We start from the raw sequence: 20909 nt of genomic DNA, 5'->3' as shown, positions 1-20909 counted from the left end.
TGGCGCATAAAAATCCACCAAGAAATGCTCTCTGCCGGTGTGCTGTTGGCTGTAGATGGAGAGCTAATAAGGAAATGCTCCTTTCGCCCAGATGTCCTAGGTTCCTTGCTGTTACTCCCACTTTCATTGGGACACAGCTGCCTCTGAAGGCTTTCCGAATAAAAGTCAACATGCAGCGGGTGGTGGTTGAGGACTGAGACAGCTCCTGGGTCAGGGTAGTGGTGGTGGAAGGGGTGGAGGGAAGCTGGGCTCATGCGGCAGACCCATAAGAATTAGGACTACGGGAACAACTGGGCTGACCTTGTGGGTCAGAAACCTTTTGGATCATGAAAAGTCTAAGCCATTTTGTTTTGGAGTGTTTTTTTTTTGCAACAAAAACCCAGTAGAAATAAAAATAGAGCAACTTTAGAAGAGTGTTCAGGCCAGAGTACTCCTTAGGAAAAATATTACTGATTACAGTTGAGATAATTATAAAAACAAAGCTTATCAGATGAGAGTAGCATAAAATTACTATTATTGAAACTAATGATGATGACAATGATTCTGACAAATACAATGTCCCTTATTTCCTCTAACAAAAGTCTGACATACAATGATCTCAACATAGCAAAACCCCTTCTCTAAAAAATAAAAAAAATAAAAAAATAAAAATTAGCCAGGGATGTGGCACACACATGCAGTCCTAGCTACTCAGGAGGCTGAGGAAGGAGGATCAGTTGAGCCCAGGAGGTCGAGGATGCAATGACTTGTGATTGTGCCACTGCACCCCAGCCTGGGTGACAGAGTGAGACCCCCATTTTGGAAAATAAGTAAATGAATAAATTTCATTTACAAATTTCATTAAAAAGTGTGCCCTACACTCTGATTTGTAATACAGGCATCTATTCTGTTCTATCTAAAAATATTTTTCAGGGTTTAGTATTAATATAAATATTTTAAAAATCTGTAAGAATTGGAAACTTAAAGGACGATTTTTCATACACAATGTTACATAATTTAGCCAGATTACTTTTTTTACAGACATCTCAACTGTTGGGGGTCGGGGAAGGGAACCTTTTGACTGGAAAAATCAGAACTTATCATAACTAAAGGGTGTGAGGTCCAGGGGAAGAAGACCTGCAGGGACTGTGTAGAGAGTAGTGGCAAGGGTTAAGGGTACCCATTACAAATTCTTTGAGCTGGTCTTGACTTGAGGAATTGAAGTCTTCCTTCCAGTTCTTCAAAGTCCATCAAACTGAATCTCTCAGCATAGTTTAGGTGCACTAACAGTATTTTCCCAAATATGTTCTTAGTAACATTAGTTTTTAAGTTGCTCAGTATGAAAGAGATAAGGAGTGAAACAAGTTTGAGAAATGTTATATGTTATATATATATTATATATTCAGTCCCACTTTTAGTCACAACGCACATTAGTATGGCATAGTGAAGACTCTAAGGAATATTCTAGTAAAGAAATGATTCCCTCTTTTTAAAATTCAGTGGTTGTCAATCCTATTTAAAGATACAAATGTCCTCTCCACCCCATAAAATGTTTTACATCCCACATATTTGGCATTCACTTGAGAAATACTGAGATAGTTGGCTTAATTGAATGAGGCATTATGTGTATGTATAGGTATATATAAGTTGGGCACTTTGGGCAGATATAACAGTAAGTTGGGTATGGCATTCCTCTCTGAAAGCTAATTGTTGCAATAAGAAATATAAAACTGGTACACAAAAGTATTATATGAAGTAGAAAGAGATAAAGTCTATCTCAGTAGGATGCTTTCATTGGCAGTAATAAAACCCAGCTCAAAGTGGTTTGAATGATAAGAGGGAATGATTGGTTTATGTAACCGGAAAGTTCAGAGGTAGGTCAGGCTTAGGGAGCTTGCTTTGTCTGGGCTCTGCCTCTATATCTCCATGAATTCCACAGTTCTGCCATCCTCTGGGTGTTAACTTCAACCTCAAACTGGCTTCCTTCATGGCAACGAAAATGTCAACCTGCAGCAATGTGAGACAAATAATCCTTAACTTTCAAATCTAGGAAGATAAATCACCTTACACAACCTAAGGTGTGTGCTGATTGAACCTCCCTGAACCATTTGAAAAATGCCAAATGCCTATTGGTTTAGGTCTGGATTAACAGAATTGATGACTAAATCAAAAGAGATGGGATTATCCTCAAAGGCATAGACCCTACTCCAGGCAAAAGGGGTGGGCTCAATCTGACCAAAACCCTATGGTTGTTACCGTAGGTTACAAGAGTAGAACAATGTCATGAGAGAAGGACATCTTAGGAGCTGATAGGTTCATCTGCAGGGGATCTTGGTGGGTTAGCATTTGAGCTGATTGCAAAGAGCCTGAGTGGGCCTTAGATATGGGAAGAGGAGGAGTGAAGTACATTCAGGAGGGGAAAACTGCATGAGTCAAGTCAGAGAGGTAGAACAGTCTGGATTGTGAGTGGAGAGTGAGCTGTCAGGCAGACCCACTTGGATGGAATAGTCATAATAATATTTTCATTGGAAAATGCATTCTGCATTCCAAATACTTTTTAAAAATGAGGTTTTGAAACAACTCATTCGTAGACTTGGAACTCCCTGTTCTCTTAGAGTGGAGGCCCTACTGCAATTGACGATGCTTTTGTTTCAAGAGGTGTCCAGTTGCCCCATCCATGCAAAATCTTTATAGAAGAAGTAGACTTGTTTGAAAAGATGCCAGATTAGTACAGAGTTGACACATTTTATGGAAGAATATTTACTGACAGGAATAGAAAGTATTCTTTTTCTGTCTCTGAGGACTTTTTTGTATATCACTAATCTATGTAACAATTTAGATTCGCAATAAAATGCAGTTTTCAAAGTTATATTTGAAAGGAATGCTATGAGTTTTTCTCTATTGTTTACCATTTATTTTGAGTAACTAAAAGACCATCATGTTCTTAATATAAACTGCCAAGTTGGGTGCAGTGGCTCACTGTAATCCCAGTTCTTTGGGAGGCAGAGGTGAGAGGATTGCCTGAGTCCAGGGGTTCGAGACCAGCCTGGACAACTTGGTGAGACCTTGTCTCTAAAAAAGTTAGCTGGGCATGGTGGTGCACGCTTGTGGTTCTAGCTAGCTACTTGGAAGACTGAGGCGGGAGGACCACCTGAGCCCAGTAGGTTGAGGCTGCGGTGGCTTTGAGCATGCTACTGCACTCTAGCCTGAGTTACAGAGTGGGACTCCAACTTAAAAAAACAACAACAACAAATATATATATATTTAAAGCAGCCAGACAAAAGACTGAAGTCCATTAACAGAGTGAGTTAAGAAAAGAAGAGGAAAGTGCTATGATGTATGGAAAGCCAGATGCACAGTTACCCAGTAGAAGACAAAGTTCATTCCAGACCAATGGATGTGGCAAGATGTCTCCTTCACTTTTTCTTTTCATTTTTCATGTGTACACTTCTCCTTTTCCTCGAGGATCTAGCCTAGCCTTGTACCTGGCTTCCTGTGAAGTGATAGCAGGACATTTGTAAGTGTCAGCCCTGGTCCTTTTAAAGAACGTTCGGATCCTTCTCTAAGCAGCTACAGGCTTTGGAAGTGATCATTCCGCTTCCCCACGGGTGGGTTCTGAATACGTAATTACCTCCAGGTCAAAAGGAGAGGATTAACAGACCTGATCCTAATTGCTTGTTTTTGTAGAGTTGTTAAAAAAGATCTGGGCTCCAGAAACAGAGGCTGTAGCCAGACAGAAGGCAGCCTGGAGTTCAAAAGTCTTATAATCTTTGGCTCCACAGGTCTATAAAATTGAAGTGTTGACTGAATGCAAACAGCCTGCAGTCTGAGGGGCCCAGGCTCAAGAAGGGACTAGGGGCCCATCAACCATTTGAAAAGGCAGGGATTTGTCTAATGACTCCCGCCCAACTGGTTCATCGATGGCCCCATTGACTTCCTCTTCCCTATGAACACCAGATTGGAGCTGTCTGCCACACAACAGAGTTTTTCTAAGCTTCTGTGTTCTCTAGGATTTAAGAATAAATGAGGCCTCCTGGAAAGACCTGGCAGGAAAGGAGTAAATTGGAAATATTAAGGGGTAATGGTGCAGTCATAATACACCCTTGTTTCCTGGTGTCGCTCTTGAGGTAATAGTTATAGGCTTGTAATTTGTGAGCAAGAAGATTAAGCTCAATATTAAAACATTGTTGCAGGCAAGTAAGAGCAGGAAACTCTTTGGGGAAAGTGCAAGTGATCAGTCGCCCTCTCACCCCTAAGGATTAAGGGTTACCGGAGGTTATTAGAGTTAGCAAGTATGAAAAGTTTTGCTGGGTGAGAGGGCGTTTTAAAAATTAAGTCCCTTTGAGTGACTTACTTCACCACAGATCAAGCTCCGAGAAGGAAAAACTTAGTTTGAAAGCATAAACCACATGTTATACCTGATTGATTTGTGGAATAAAAGAGAGATATATAATTTCATTTAAGAAGATGTAACAATATCACATAAAAAACATTAAAGCTAAAGCTAATTATAAAAAGAAATTGTCAAAAGAACAATGGAGATAGGCATTTTTATTTTTATTTTTTTAACTAGGCAGAAACAGGAAAGGACTAACGACAATGTCTTCTTTTCTTTCTAAGTTGTATTTTTGTCAGCAAGCTAATTTCCAATGATTTTAACAGTGATTTATTTTATACAACTTTGAAAAAGGCATCAATGGAAATCAATTTTTTTTAAGTGTTTCAGTGAACTGGCTTCTTTCCCTTTCTCTTCAGAGGAAGAATCTTTTAGTTTGTGAAAATCTTTGTTTTACAGTACAATTTTTACATTTCACTTAAAAAAATAAGTACATTCATCTTATTTTAGCTTAGTGTCTGATCTTTTATAAAAACAGGAGAGTTCTAAAAGTCATGCTTATATTGCTAACCCCTATTCATTGTTACATTCAAAGTTCTCCAAAACAAACCAGAGTTTGACAATTGAGATCATATTACTTGTATACTTCTTGAATTTGTTTGATATCTTTTAAAACCCCAAACTAAAATAACCTGAGGTTCAAATTTATGGAAAGAGATACTTATTATGGGAACTCTGATTATTTACTTCTCTTTTTTTCATAAACAAGCACTTACAAATCCGTTATATTTCTAGAAAGTGTTGTCTCATTGATGATATGACTTGTGTTGGTAAGCCTCTAACTTTCTGGACCCTGGAATAAAATTTTCAACACCTGTTAGAGAGCTAGGCCTTAGAAACTAATTACAGCCTTATCTATTTAGAAGGAACTTCTTAGTTTAATTCTGAATAGAATGACTGACTATTCTGCCAAGACTTATGTCAGTTATGCGTATTTTGGACTTAAGTCTGGCAGCAACTCTTCCTCCAACCCTAGTACATCAGTTCCACAGGCAGTCAGAGAGAGAGATTGGACAAAGCTTGTAGTTTGTGTGGCAGGGTCCAGAATTGAACTCATGACACAGTTTAGATGTGCAAAGAAATATTGCTCCTTTATTTTGTCTAGAGCCTGTCTTCTCCAGGCACTCCTACATGCTGGTTTGTGGGCAAACATAATTAAATTTCCTGTCTGTTTCAAAATCAGTCCAATCTGACAAGTTAAACAATCCCTTTAGGTAATACTCAGTCTCTCATATGAATAAAATTATTCAAGGGCTCAGGTAGTTCTCATGGCTTCTTGTCCCTGTCTACAGCAGTGAGTCCCTGTGAGTGCAGAGGTGAGTATTGCCTGAGCTTGTATAGACAGCTCTGGGGCAAGGGGGGAGTATCTGGGGGTGTTTGGGTGTGATGCCTTTTACGTCCAAGGTCATGGTCATTGGTTCCTGGATTGCTGAGTTCTTTGCAACTTTTCAAGCTGAGATCTGCAGCACATGAACCTATGAGCTGTCCCTTTGGCTTGGTCAACCTACCAACATGGCTTTTGACTACTCAACCACAGAATCTCTGGTGGGTCCATCCTCTGGTCCTATGTTCTGGGGATCCTCCTCAGCTTCTACTGTGGAGTCCTTAAGCTTTTTTTTCTGGTGGGTGCCACAGCCTAATGGATTTTACTCTGAATCCAAGCAACAGAGAAACGCAGGGGGCTTGGGAATGCTGAATCTTCAAGGCTTTTGGCCTGACCACAGGCTGTACCTCAAACTGGATACTCTGCTAAACAGTCCTCTTTCAAGCACTCAGTCTGGGGTAGCTGATCTCATTGGTACTTCACTAGTTTAACACACCTCTTTCTTTCTGGCAGGAGCCAACATGGAGAAAATCTGGAGGCACATGTCTGTCTCTTTTCTTCTCTTCTCTCTCTTTTTCATTAATCTTATGTTCAGAAAAGGACCGGCTTTCTTTTGCTTCCTATGTGACACTCTGTCTAGCATAGAGATGGCCTCACTGTGATGGGAGGATAGGTGTCTCTTCCACACCATGGTAGAACTCTATGGTCTGAATCTTCCAGACTTAATTCTTGATATGCTAAAAGAAAGAATAAAGTGATCTGGAAAACTATTTCTCAATGTAATAGTATGACTTGCAAGACTGCTTTCCCGGTGCATTATCCTATTTTGCATCTCAGAAATGGGTTATTCTATATTACAATATGAATTTGCTGTGCAAAAAATATCTAGAACAATAAACCATCACAGCATCTCAGGGGATATCAGGGAGTCATGGGGAGTTGAGCTGAGACATATTGGATCCATTCCTTCTTTCTTTGCCCCTGCCTTGTTTCAGCAATATTCTAAATGTAATCTTATTGTGTGTGTGTGTGTGTGTGTTTCCTTTTCTTCCAAAATATGTCTGCGACCTCATCCTACTTTATCTTTATAGCACTTAGTCTTACTGAAATTATATTTTTAATTTGCTTACCTGTTTATATCCTGTCTTTCTCAATAAAACATAAGCACAAAGGGTGGTAAACTTTATCTGTTTTATTCACCACAGTATTCTAATGCCCTGAAAAGGATACACTCATATTAGGAACTCAGTAAATATCTACTGAGTAAATGAACTTGTAAATAGATGAATGAATCCAAATTCAGGCTCTGCCGTCAATTGGCATTTCAGTCTCTCTTTAGATTCAAGATCTCTGCAGCATTTGACCTTAAGGTTGCTCTTGCAGAGGCTTATCAACAATGGCTGACTGTCAGTGATTTTACTATAGATGCTTAAGCGTTCATACTTACTGAGGTCAACTCTGAGTTGGATCTTTATTTAGAAATGTTTTTAGTGCTTAAGAATTGGAGAGCCTGTTTTCTGGGGTTGCAGAGATGATTGTGAAATCAATAGAGGATAAACGTATGCAGCATTGAACAAGTGCTACATACTTTTCATAACACCCTATTCATATGTTCATCATTTTATTTTGGTGTCCGACCCAGGACTTGATACATAGTAAGCATCATTAGTCTTTATTGAGTCAGTTCAGTATGAAAGGTGAATCTGAAATTTTAAGTCCTTGCATAAATGATCCTGAAGTCATCAAACCCCAGGTAAAAATGATACAGTTCATGGTGTGTTTCTTCCAAAAAACAAACACGATTGCCAAACCTAGTCTGCTTTGTTTTGTCTTAATTTTATTTTTTATTTTTTTCTAGAGAATTTCCTTATTGAAAATGTCAGAAGTTTTGTCATGAAATTTTACATACCAGGAAAAATAATGGTGTTGTCATACAGTATTATGTACAGTATTAGCTAATTCAACTGGATCTTCATCTCTTACTCCTGACATTAGCTCCAGTATTTGAATTATATGGCAGGGCTCATTTCTGTCTTTTAAACAGTGCCCTTTTTCCCACTTCTTCTTGGTAGGAAATGAAGTTTTTACATATTTTGATTCAACATGTGTACTTTTGACTCCCACCAAGGTGCACCTGTCTTGATCATCAATTTTTCACTATTTATAGACTTAAAAACTTCCAAATTACCCTCAGTTTTCACTGAGCAACCATTAAATCCTATGTAAAGATCCAGGTCAATCAAGGAGCTGCTGCTTACGAGGTTTCATCAGATGAATGGACCATTCCCCCTACACACCAATCTCTATTTCTTTTCATTATGTCCAAAAATTCAACATGAGAGTTTTGACAACTCTTTTGAAACATTGGTAATTTTGTTTGTTCTGATAGTATCTGAGCTGAGTATCTTTGGGAAAAAACCATAGTCGGTCAAAATCAAGTCCACATTTCCCTATTGCCACAACTTCACCCTTATTGCGGTGGTCCCCAACCTTTTTGGCATCAGGGACCAATTACACGGAAGACAATTTTTCCATGGACAATGGGGCGGGGAAAAGGGCATGTGCAGTCCAATCTCACTGCTAATGTAAACTGTATTTTTAGCTGCTCCCCAACACTAACATTACTGCCTCAGCTCCACCTTGGATCATCAGGCATTAGATTCTCATAAGGAGTGGACATCTTAGTTCCCTCACGTGCACAGTTCACAATAGGGTTTGCGCTCCTAGGAGAATCCAATGCCACTGCTGATTTGACAGGAAGAGGAACTCAGGCAGCAATGCCAGTGATGGGGAGTGTCTATAAATACAGATGAAGCTTTGCTCACTCACCTGCCGCTTACCTCCTGCTGTGCAGTCAGTTCCTAACAGGCCACAGACTCCAGTCTGTGACCTGGAGTCTGCGGACTCCTGCCTTATTGTTTTCAGCAAGATCTAATAGCAGTTCCATTAAGTAAAGATCAGGGTTATTCATTTCAAATTCACCATATCTTGTAAGATGACATCCAACTGTGCTGAAAAACATATCTGAAGCGGTTTTCAGAAAGATGTCTTCAAAATTACTTAGCTCATATTTTTTTTTTGTTAAAAGTAATCTGTGGATACCATTTGTTTGTGCCACATACATATGTGCATCTTTACTGTCTTGTAGATTTCCACCTGTAATCATATACTTTTTTTGAGTTGGAGTCTTGCTCTGTCACCCAGGCTAGAATGCAGTGGCAAGCTCACAGCCACCCCAGCATAGACCCGCTGGGCTCTGGCGATCCCTCCACCTCAGCTTTCCAAGTACCTGGAACTACAGGTGTACGCTACCATAGTGGGCTAATTTTTTATTTATTGTTGAGACGAGCTCTCGCTAAGTTGCCTGGGTTGGTCTAGAACCTGCAGGCTCAGGCAGTTTACTTGCCTCGGCCTCCCAAAGTACTGGGATTACAGGCTGAGCCACCGAGCCTGGCCAATCACATACTTTTTAACACTAGTCTGGACTGCTCTCTATTATATTCTGAAGGTCATCTTGATGCTTTTGAACCACCCTATAAATTCCTCTTAATAAAGAATTTATCAAATTGATTCAAATATCGATAAACTTGAAGCAACTCCTGACTCTGGCCACTGGCCCATCCCTGGTGGAAGCACTTATCTTAATTTAGGTCCTCTTGCTAATCCATTTCACAGGCAGCTAGAAAAAGGCATTGCCAGAATTAGGGTTTCAAGTCTTTAGGAAATCTCTGCTGTAATTTAATAAACGTAAAATAAAAAGTTCTTCACAACTGACATTTGCTTGTGGTATTAAAACTGTGCTATTTACCAGTGTGCTACAACATGCTAGATGGCATTGAAATAACATAACTACTCACAAATTAATCAAAAAGCCCTCCTTACCTTTTTATAGTGGTTGACTTGTACAACTGTTGTTGACTGCAAAGAATGACAGATTACTTAATTCTCCTAAGCTTGGGGGTGGAGATGGGGAGTGGGGCGACCACAAGAATTGCCCAGACATCCAGGAATATGTTGTCCCAGGCCTGTGTCTACAACAAACATCAACGTTTTCTTCTTTCTCCTGATTATGGCTGTGACTCACCTCAATTGTGTGCCCCTGCCATTTGGTTCTCTTGGAAAGGGCTCACTTTCAGCGACTGGGCTTGGGGAGCTGAGTTCTAGGCAAGTCACCACAACCATGGGACTGTTGGCATCATCAGGCAGTTCTTCAGTTGCTCAGTGAAGTGATTAAATTGAGTTATTCTCATTCATTCATGATGCCAGTGGTGTACTTCAGACCCCACAGATTTAGATATAGGCTTAGGATGTCCTGTTATTGTCTATCGATGTTTTCCTGGTGTAAAATTACACTAATTTCCACCAACACAATGTACAGTTCATTGCTAGTAGGCCACCTAAAGCAAGGGGAAAGGGGATGATGGAGAAAAGTCACCCTATTCAGTTAAAAAATATATACTAAGCACCTCTTGGGTGTTAGTCACTGTACTAGGAAGGTCCTGAGAGAGATAAAGGACAGCAAGGGCCAGGGACAGTGACTCATGCCTGTAATCCCAACGCTCTGGGAGGCTATGGTGGGAGAATTGCTTGAGCTCAGGAACTGGAGACCAGCCTGGGTAGCATAGTAAGAACTCATCTCTACAAAAAGGACAAAAATTAGCTGGTGTGATGGTACATGCCTGTAGTCCCTGCTGCTTGGGAGGCTGAGGTGGAAGGATTGCCTGAGCTCAGGAGGTTTTGGTGAGCCAGATGGCAGCACCACATTGCAACCTGGACCATAGAGTGAGACCCTGTCTCAAAAATAAATGAATAAATAAATACTTCAAGAAATGACTATTACCCCCAAGGAGCTTACAATCCAATGATAGATATAATTTATGCTTTGATAGAAACTGCATATATCTAGACATAAGAAGACAATTTAGTATATTTTTAGTTTGCACATGATATAGGGTACAGAGGGATACTTACTTGGACTGTAGCTTTAAGAAAAAAATTTGACTGAGCATGGTGGCTCATGCCTATAATCCCAGCACTTTGGGAGGCTGAGAACTTTGCTTGAGTCCAGGAGTTTGAGGTTGCAATAAGCTATGATCATACCACTGTCCTCTAGCCTGGGCAACAGAGCAAGACCCTGCCTCTAAAAAAAAAAAAGAAAAAAGTCCTTCAAAAAAACCCAAAAAACAAAAATGGTTGATGCCCCCCCCGCCTTTTTTTGATACTCTGTCATCCAGGCTGGAGTGCATGGCCACCACAGCCTCGACTTGTTGGGCTCGAGTGATCCTTCTGCTTCAGCCTTCCAAGTAGCTGGAACTACAGGCATGCACCACCACACCGGACATCTTTTTCGAATTATTGTAGAGGTGAGGTCTCAGCATGTTACCCGGGCTTGTCTTGAACCCTTGGGTTCAAGCAGTCCTCTCGCCTCCACCTCCCAAAGTGCTAGGATTACAGGCGTGAACCACTGTGCCTGGCTTGATGGTCCTTTTTATTTTTATTTTCTAAATCTTTTGGAAGATATAGCATCTCCTCATACTTCTTTTGCTTAGGTACCAGTGTCATTAAAAATAGCTTTGAAAATTGCATCATAGAAATGGATAGGTCTTATTGAAACTTAAAATAATTCTAAATAATCAAAACTTGAGTTATCAAATGGGAAGTTTATGTATTTGTAAACATTCTTTGACATCTACTGTCTTTGGATTTTTTTTTTTTTTTTGCCTCTGATGCTGAAAGTATACAGAAGAATATCTTGTGTGTTAAGATTTATTTTATCCTCTCTGAAGCTTGATCTTCAGAGCTCCTTTTGGTTACCAATTTAATAAGGCTGATATTTACAATTTCAGACTCTTGGTGATTATTTTTGTTTCTCAGGAAAATCCTTTTTTTCCACCCTTTTATCCTGCCCACCAGCAAGAGAATACCTTATAAGTCTTTCTTTCCTCCTGTGGCATGCTTCAGAACACCAGTGTTCCCCACTTCAGCTCAGCTTCCAAATTGAATTCATTTGTTAGGCCTATTTTTACCTTGAGACATGAAATCTGAATGTGTTGCTAAACTATCAGAGAAAGAGCTTTTCTCTGTGCCTTCCATCTAAGGCAATGTGTGCGTTCCTCAGGGTATTATTTATAGCTGTGGGCTGTAAAAAGGGAGCACAGACAGACTGCTTACCTCCCATGTCACACTTTTTCTTTCTTTTTTTTTTGGTTGGAGTAGTTAGTCATTAGTACCAAATTGTTTGGTCACGATCAGGGAGGGAGTGAAAATGTAAAATTCAGTACACTTCATCCCCGTGATTCTGGTGTGAAATCTGTGGGGGAAATTCCTCAGTGTGTTATGCCCCAAGTACTCACCTGCCAAAAGGTTCCAGGTGGATGGGATGTCCTCACTTTCCCTTGCCTCACCCCTTGTGCTCCAGAAGTCTGTGTTTGTGAATATTTTAGTCAGGACAGGCTGGTTTAGTTTATGCTTTGGTCATCAACAGCAGCCCCCAGTCTCGGGGACTTAGAGACTGATGGATCTTCTGTATCACATCGTTTTCCAATTGACTGTCGCTCCACTCCCAGTCATCTGATAGAACAGCCTGTATCTGGAACACTTGGCCATTGTAGCAGAAGGAAAGGAAACATTGCAAGCCACTTCCTGGCTCTAAAATCTTCTGTGTGGAAGTGACCCATATCATTTCTGACTACACTCCACTGGTCAGAGCAAGTCACACGGCAACTTCTGAGTTCAACCGTGCAGTGATCTATATTCTTCCCTCAGGGAGAGATACTGCAGGGAGAGGTATCCGAATATTTGGAGAATAGACTAGTACAGTGGAGAGTCATGGTCTTCCATTGGATAACAGTCAATGAAAAGTAGGACATTTTCAGACAAGGACTGAATCTCGTGGACTGAACTTGGCAAAGAACTAGTATCTTCTTTCTTAGGGAGTAGACATAAGGTAGTGAGAGGGTCTCAATGTCTAGAACACTAGGCTCTTGAGGGCCACTTTCCAAGGTGTTTCCATCCGTGTTGTGTGCTATATCTGTTTCCATTATTTGTTGTTTGATCTACGCAGGTGAAAAAGTAACTTTGTGTGCTTTGAGTTCTTGGTGACTCTCATTTAGCACTTGCCTATGTAGACAAGCTCGTCTGTCACCACTCCTGCCTCATTCTCTAGACTCTGGTTGCAACAAATAAGTTGTTATGCTAGACATTTCCTTGGAGTTCCTTTTAGTCCTCCTTTTGGCCATCTCCTCTCATCCTCTAGGGGTCAAAGTCAACATCCATCTCTTTTCCTAGTCTAGGTTAGGGGCTGCTGGGTTCCAACAACAAGCTGTTCCTGTTGATCTTTATTATAGCTTTTATGGCACAGAAGTATCGTTATTTTGTATATTTCGGTCTCTCGCTATGTCTGTTTCATCATGGCTCTGTGTAGCCCACAACTGCAGCCTCATTTCTCGTCCCTCTCCTCCTCTCCTCCTCTGACCATGAGGCTCCAGCCATACCGACCTCTTTCTGTTCTATGAATAAGCCTAACTCAGCTACACCTTAGGGCCTTTATACCATCTGTTCGGGCTACCTGAAATGTTTCTCCCTCTCATCTTCAGAACACTGACCATTTTCTGTCATTCGCATCTCAGCCTAAATATCACTTCCTTAGGAGTGTCTTCTCTGACTAGCCAATCTAAAGTAGCCACTCAACTTTGGCTATCATACCACCATATCTTTACATACTCCCATCACTATTCAGCACTTTTCTTATTTATTTATTTATTTAATCATCTACCTCTCTTCACTAGAATATAAGCCTGAAGAGAGCAGAAGATTTTCTGTACTGTTTACTTCTGAATTACCAGCACTGAGGACAGTGTTAGCTATTATTAGTGTATTAGTGTAGTCTATAACTAGCTGTTGAATTTGGAATGAATTAATGCAATTACAGTAGTTCTTTAAAATCCAGGTTACAGCCCTAATTGTTGTTAAGAACTCAATATTTGTTGACTATTAAATACATTAATGAAATTCTTGAAGTTCTTTAAGTCCCAGGTAAAATCTCATTATTTATTTATAATTTCTACCCATACTAATCTTCTGTAGCACTCATTATTTTATAATCCAATCAAAATATGCTTTCATTTCCCCTATCCCCTGTGACACCAAAGTTTGAAAACTGTACTTTAAGGTATATTTTTTCTATCAGTGGGTTGTATCAAAATACTTCATTGGGCAATTATTATTGCCATGGATAACTCATATCCAAAATCAACTTACCAAGAGTCAAAGACTCATCAGAGATCTGGAATTGCTCACATCAAATTTTCATGACCTTCTATGACATAAGGATGGAGAATGACTTCTATGACTTTATGGACATTACTTGGGATAGATTCTTAAGGAGATTCAGTATGATCTGGTGATCCCTGAAGAAGTTTTTCTGTAACTGTATTCAGATCATAATTTTAATATATTTCCACTTACAAGGCATATAAGTTTGGACAAATTAGCTGCTTTCTCTGTGTCTCCATTTCTTTATCTCTAGATAACAAATAATAGTATTATTGACCTCCCAGGTTTGTTGGGAAGATTAAATATGTTCATGTATGTAAAAATACTTAGAACATTGTCAGCAAAGATGGTACTAATTGTTAGCTATAATAATTTTTGTTTTTAATCATCTAAATTAAAAATGAATGGTGAATTTTAAAGAAATCATTAGTATTTATGTTTTTAACTAGAAAACAGCACAATAAAACAAACGCTTAAAAGTAATAGATTGGTTCAACTTTCAAGGCTCTGCTAAAAAAAGAGACACATCTTTTTTCTTGTAAGGTTACTTATAAAATTTACCTTTAGAGATTCTAGAATACAGCACATGCAGTCTAAGCCAGTGTGGTCCAACCTGGATTCCAGGGGGCTCCTTTTGAGGTCACTGAAGGGTGTTTGGATTGGGGAGGAGCAGAGAATCTGAGTGTGTGGGATTCGCCACCTCCTCAATCCTGCTTCATTAATTCCCCATTACCACTGCAGAACAGCAAGTTTCTCTGATTAAAAAAAGGAAAAAGAAAAAAAGGCTGTTGCATAAGGTTTTGGGTCTATGCCTTCCATAATGGGGTGAGCAGTTTGAACAGTAGCGATCTAAGTAATACTTTAGGGTGGTAAAGTTAAAGCATGGGATCTGAGGACACAAGGAGAGCAGTTTAGAGCCTGATTTGGTTCTCAGAGTGTCTCAGAGAAGTAAATCAACTGGGAGATACCTCCCCTCTTCTCACCTGCTCTGCCTCCTCGTGTTTTTCCTCCTTATCCTGCATTCACTTCCATGTCCTGGACCATCACTCGCAGACCAACATCTAGCCGTTGACTTACTCATTATCTTGATCTTTGTATTTTCCATTGAGCAATAGGATGTTGGATATCCCACAGAACCCCTATTTACCCCAAACAGGCTGATGTCAAAATATCCATTCGTGTTGATGAATGGCCTCAGACTAACTGGTCAGCATGACGAGCAAAGAATGCAAAATGTTACATATTTTAACTGGCTGTTATATGGTCATGTAGGAAGATTCTTCTTTGATGTAGCAAGTTCATTTCTCTGACACAGATCAGCACCTAGGGAGATCGAAAGTAAGAAATACAAAAAATGTTCTGAAGGAGCCTTTCAGGAATTTATCTTGTCAAGGGAAAGCATTAGCAGGATTAAGCCTGAAGAGATAGCAGTATTAAGCTATATTTTAGTACCATCATACCCCACCATTTTGATCCTCTTGTTTTGACTATTCAGATGTGTTCACCTGTCTCTTTCTTAGTATGATTGTCTCTTTTTCTCTCTTGTGACTTTTTCCTTTGGTCTTTTCCATTTTCTTCTCTCTATTAAATTGCTTACTGTTTTCATATGCATTCACTAAGAAATAAATATAATATTTGCATTAAACATTACTGGTACAAACAATCTCCATGGAATAAAACTGACAGTCTGAAGTTGCATGTGATAAAATTCATTATTGACTAAAAGTTAATTGAAGAATAAGATCTTTTTTTTTTTAAAGTTTTAAAGCAAAGTTTATAAGAGAAAGAAGAGAGAAAGGAAAAGGAGACATGCCAGAGCTGGCTGGGTGAGGGAAACCGTGAAGAATAAGATCTTCTTGACAATATTTAGATCTGAGAAATCTCATCAGGAATATTGAAACTGGTGGAAATAATGGCCACACACACACACAAAATAACAAGGGTAGAGGTAATAAATAAAAATTGATACAACAAAACCTTGTTGATGAACGAAGCTGTAGTATTACAATTTACATAGAAAATAACTAATGCAACAAAATAATCTTAGTTCAAAAAAATGAAATTAAAAAAGCTTGCCTAATTCTGATAAAAGTGCCTGTATTACAAACATCCTCAGGGCCAAAATGTCCTCAGAAACAAAATAGCAGGGTCAAAATGGGGGTTTTGAAATGTCCTGTATGTTTATGTAACATTTGTCTTGTAGATCTTTCTTCCTTTTTTTTTTTTTTTTCTTTTTGAGTTAGAGTCACACTCCATCGCCGGGGCTAGACAGCTGTGGCATGCTCACGGCCATCCTAGAGTCGACCTGCTGTGCTCCAGCGATCCTTCTGCTTCAGCATTCCAAGTAGCTGGAACCACAGGCGTGTGCTACCACACCCGGCAATTTTAAAAAATTTTAATTTTATCGTAGGGATGAAGTCTTACCATGTTGCCCAGGCTGGTCTCGAACCCCTGGACTCAGAGGCAATCCTCTCGCCTTGGTGTCCCAAAGTGCTGGGATTACACGCTTGAGCCACTGCACCTGGCCTATCTTGTAGAACTTTCAGTGCCTTTATATATTCACCTATATTTTCTTTCTTAAAAATTTTTAAAAACTTTTAATTTTTTTTATTTTAAAGGTATGAAGTACCATTCAGGGTTAGGTATACAAATGTTCATTATGCAGTTCCCCTTGTTGATGAGATGTACCCCCCTTCCCCAGGCAGATTCCCAATCTGCCAATCCTGCCTCTCTGTCTCCTCACCCCCCCACCGCAGTTTCCCACTACTGCCAATCCTTTCTTACAGTATTATGACAGTTTTTCAAGGTCCGCTTATGAGTGAGAACATGTGATACTCAGTTCTTTGTTTCTGTGAAAGATCACTCAGTATTATAGACTGAGTGATCTTATTATATAAGTTCATCCAGGTTGCTGTGAAGTTCATGATTTTGTTCTTCTTTATGGTTGCATAATATTCCATTGTGTATATGTACCACATTTAAAAAATCCAGTCCTCTTTTGATGGGCAGCACCGTTGTTTCCATGTTCTTGCTATTGTGAACAATGCTGCGATGAACATACGTGTGCAGGTATCTTTTTTATAGATTTACCTATATTTTCGATGGCTGTTCAGTACTATACTTTGTGCAAATGCAGTAGGTTTATTCAACCAGTCTTCTCTTACTATATTCTCTACATAACTTATTCTTGTTTAGTTTTAAGCTTAGTTTTAAACTTTTTGTTCTACAACTCTGAAGAATACTTTTATAGGTGAGTGACATTTTCATAAAAGGAACACTGCTTGAATCTTTCCACTTTTGTATAGTTTTCAGAAACAGATATTGTCTGAAAACCTGTTATGAAAAAGAGAGACTCTAAATGTCTTTCTTATTATTTCATTCAAGTACTGGTTATCTGGCATTAAGACTATTTATTAGATACGTGTCTTTTGAGTGAAATTAAAGCTTTTCTTTCATTTCTACTGCTGCCTGCAAGTGTGACAGAACGCGAGAGAGCATCTGATCTTGGCTTATAAAATAAGAAAACTCCAACTACCTCAACTCAAACAGCTTAAAAACAGCATGAAAAGATTGAAATGTCACAGAGGAGCTGCTAGGATTTAATCAGTGGGAACTTATTTGACTTGCGCTTATTCCAGTGCTATTTATAGTCAAAGGTAAATATAATTTTAAGTCTCCTTTTGAAACCACAAGCAGAACTAAATGTCATTTCTGTGAGAGGCTAGAAGGCATGGATCTGAAATAAACCAATTTGACCCTCATTGCTTAGCACTGTGAACACAATTCATAAATTAATAAATTAATTAATGAAAAAGAAATAGTCATTTTATACTTAGTGACAAGTATGATATCTACCAAGTCTCTCATCCAGCACTAAACACAGAAAATTCAGGTATTCAACATCAATTCTTGACAAATGAATGAAGAAATAAATATGCTTTTCTACAATTTTGAATATCATCGAGCATTTAACAATATTTGAGACCAATATGATCACATTTTATCATTGGTTATGCTGAGTACCAATGGCATGGATGGGGGCTGATGGTGATATTGTGTGCAACTGTGAATGAATGCTATGAGGGAATGAGTTTACCATCCAGAAATAACCACCATGTGTAGAGCATCTACTATGCACTAGCTTCTCTCCCATTTTATAGATGATGAAAAAGAGGCTGAGAAAGTTAAAAAAAAAAACTCTCTCAAGGCTGCACTGACAAAAGGTTTAGAAGTTAAAGCCACCCACTTCTGTATGACCCTTTTACACTTACAGCCCCCTTTTCAAGATGATAATCCAATAATGTTTCTCAAAGTCATTCAGAATCCCACTATCCAGAGATAGTTGCTGGTCGTCTTTGGAATTTGGAGAATCATACTTTCAAAGAAAGATACAATGTTTGAGATTATACCTTTTTGTTCTGTTTTATAGTTTCTGCTTTTACTTTTTCTCTTGGCAATATTTGTAATATTTCCTCATAATGTTAGGTTTTTTTTTTTTAACCATTCACTTAAATGGCTACTTCTACTCCCATATACTTCAGGTAGATTATAAAGACTTTGAGGGCAGAGACTTTATTTTATTTCACTTTATTTTTAGTTTATATATTTTTGCATAAAAAAGTACTCAGGGGTAGGATGTGTGGCACAATCACAACTCACCACAACCTTGACCTCCTGGGCTTAGGCGACCCTTCTGCTTCAACCTCCTGAGTAACTGGGACTACAGGTACATGCCACCATGCCTGGCTAAATTTTTGATTTTTTTGTAAAGCAAGATCTTCCTATGTTGCCTAGGTAACTCTTGGGCTTAAGCGATCTCCCCACTTTGGCCTCGCAAAGTGCTGGAATTACAGGCGTTAGCCACTGCGCCTGGTCTGGGCAGAGACTTAAAATAAAATATCTATTACAGTGTTTAGGGTAATGTTGGATATAAAACACATAATCATAAGTATTATTGCTATAGCTAAATTATATAGTATTTATTTTGTGCTAGACACTGGTCTAACTGCATTATGTGGATCAATTAACTTAGCTTTCAAAAAAGATCTGTTAGACAATACTATTATTATTCTATTTTTCATATGAGGAACGTGCGTAGATTATTTACAGTTAGTGAGTGGTGGAGGCGAGTTTGAACCCGGGCAGCCTGGCTATGGAAGACTTGTTCCTAACCACCACATTCACCCATCTAAAATAGATACACAATGAATACTTGTCAACTCTAGGAAATGAAGAGTGAAGGTAATTATGGGTATGCTTTTACATTTCCCATGTGTAAAAAACCCACAATTCGTCCCCATTGCTCTATTGCCTGAATTCTAGACTCTTCTGCTAAGGCTTCTAAATTAAAAAACAAATTCATTCTTATTTCTTTCAACTTCCCTTTGAACTTTTGGTCTAGTGAGGCTGAATGAATGAGGACACCATCTTCATTTCCATTTGTAATCTTGACTCTATTCAAACTCTATCCACTATTGAAGGCCTCCATCAACTCCTGAGTCCTCCAAAAAGCATTTCCTGTCTCCAGGCCTTGTGCCTTGTCTCTTTTCTGTGAACCCTTTTGGTCTAATAATAGATGCGGATTCTTTCTTGTCCATCTTTATATTTCTTGCTGTCTCAGAAAAAATGCTTGACCCGTGGCAGGCAGGAAGTCAATATTTCTCTGTTATGTGAGCAAATGGCCAAATAACTGATACTTACAGTTTTGCAAATTACGGCATCTGCAGAAGTCTCTGTACATAGACTATAAGCTCTTGCAAGAGGAGGATCATTTCTGTATCCCTCAAAGTGCCTACCTGAGGCTACCTAAGCTGGTGCTAGAGCCTTAGTTAATATTTGTAGTTGTTGCTCTCTCAGCTGGGAGCATGCAAATGATGAAGAAGATGGTGACTGAAATGAACAATTATATTACTTTTGCTTTAATTGGTTTGAGAGAATAAGACCTACTTGACCTTTCATTAGTTGTACTTAATTTCTTCTTTATTTGTATTTTCTATTTTCTTGTTAAAATATATATTAAGAAACTGTCTTGAATGAATCACTATTTTCAGGGTTTGATAAAATACAAAAGAAACTTTGCATAGTATGACAGACAAATCTGGCTGGTGGGATTTCCCTGTTCCCAAACAGATTTGAAGGTACTACTTAGGCATTATTTATTTTCCCCAGACAGATAACCTAATCGTTCAAATAGAGTGGAATTATTAATGCTTCTTTGTTGAGAAATGCAACATATATAGAGAAAGGTGCACAAAACAAAACCATATACATAGCTTTATCACAAAGAAAACACGTGTAACATCTCTCTCCAGGTCAAGGAGGATTACCAGCATCATAGGTTCACCTTGTGCCTCTTCTGAGCACTAGCTCTTCCCTTCCTTTAAAAAATAATGGCTACCCTGGCTTTTATGATAGGCATATCCTTGCTTTTAAAGTTTTATCACCAAGCAAGCATCTCTATAGTTTAGTTGTGCCTGTTTTTGAACTTCTATAAATGCAATCATTTAGTATATATTTTTCCTGAAACATATTTCTTATGTTTAACATCACATTTGGGAAATTCATCTATGTTGTTTTGTGTGGTTGTAGTTCATCTATATTCATTGTTGAATAGTATTGTGTTCTGTGACTACAGTTCAAATTATGTATCTGTTTTACTGTTGACAGAATTTTTAGTTTTTTCTACTTTTTGATTCTTAGGAATAATGCTGCTACAGTATTATTGTACATATTTGAAGCACATATGCATGCATGTCAATGGGTTAAACATAGGAGTGGAATTGCTAGTTCATTGAGTAACATATGATGACATATTGTCAACTTTATTAGATAATGTGAAACTGCTTTCCAAAGTGTTTGTACTTTACCAGTTTACATTTCCATCAGCAGTGTGCTCACCCACATCATTGCCGGCATTTGTGTTATCAATCTTCAAAA

At 38.8% G+C, this 20909-nt stretch overlaps 1 pseudogene; it reads right to left on the bottom strand.

Annotated features, from left to right (window-relative positions):
• Positions 1–1014: 1014 nt before the first annotated feature.
• On the bottom strand, positions 1015–9285 carry LOC103274892 (annotated as a pseudogene).
• Between the last annotated feature and the right edge of the window lie 11624 nt (positions 9286–20909).

Source organism: Carlito syrichta, unplaced genomic scaffold, assembly GCF_000164805.1.
Source record: "Carlito syrichta isolate Samal-C Ts95f unplaced genomic scaffold, Tarsius_syrichta-2.0.1 Scaffold315099, whole genome shotgun sequence".
Classification (NCBI taxonomy): domain Eukaryota; kingdom Metazoa; phylum Chordata; class Mammalia; order Primates; family Tarsiidae; genus Carlito; species Carlito syrichta.
The sequence above is the reverse complement of the archived record's forward strand: the minus strand, read 5'-3'. Positions and strand labels throughout refer to the sequence as shown.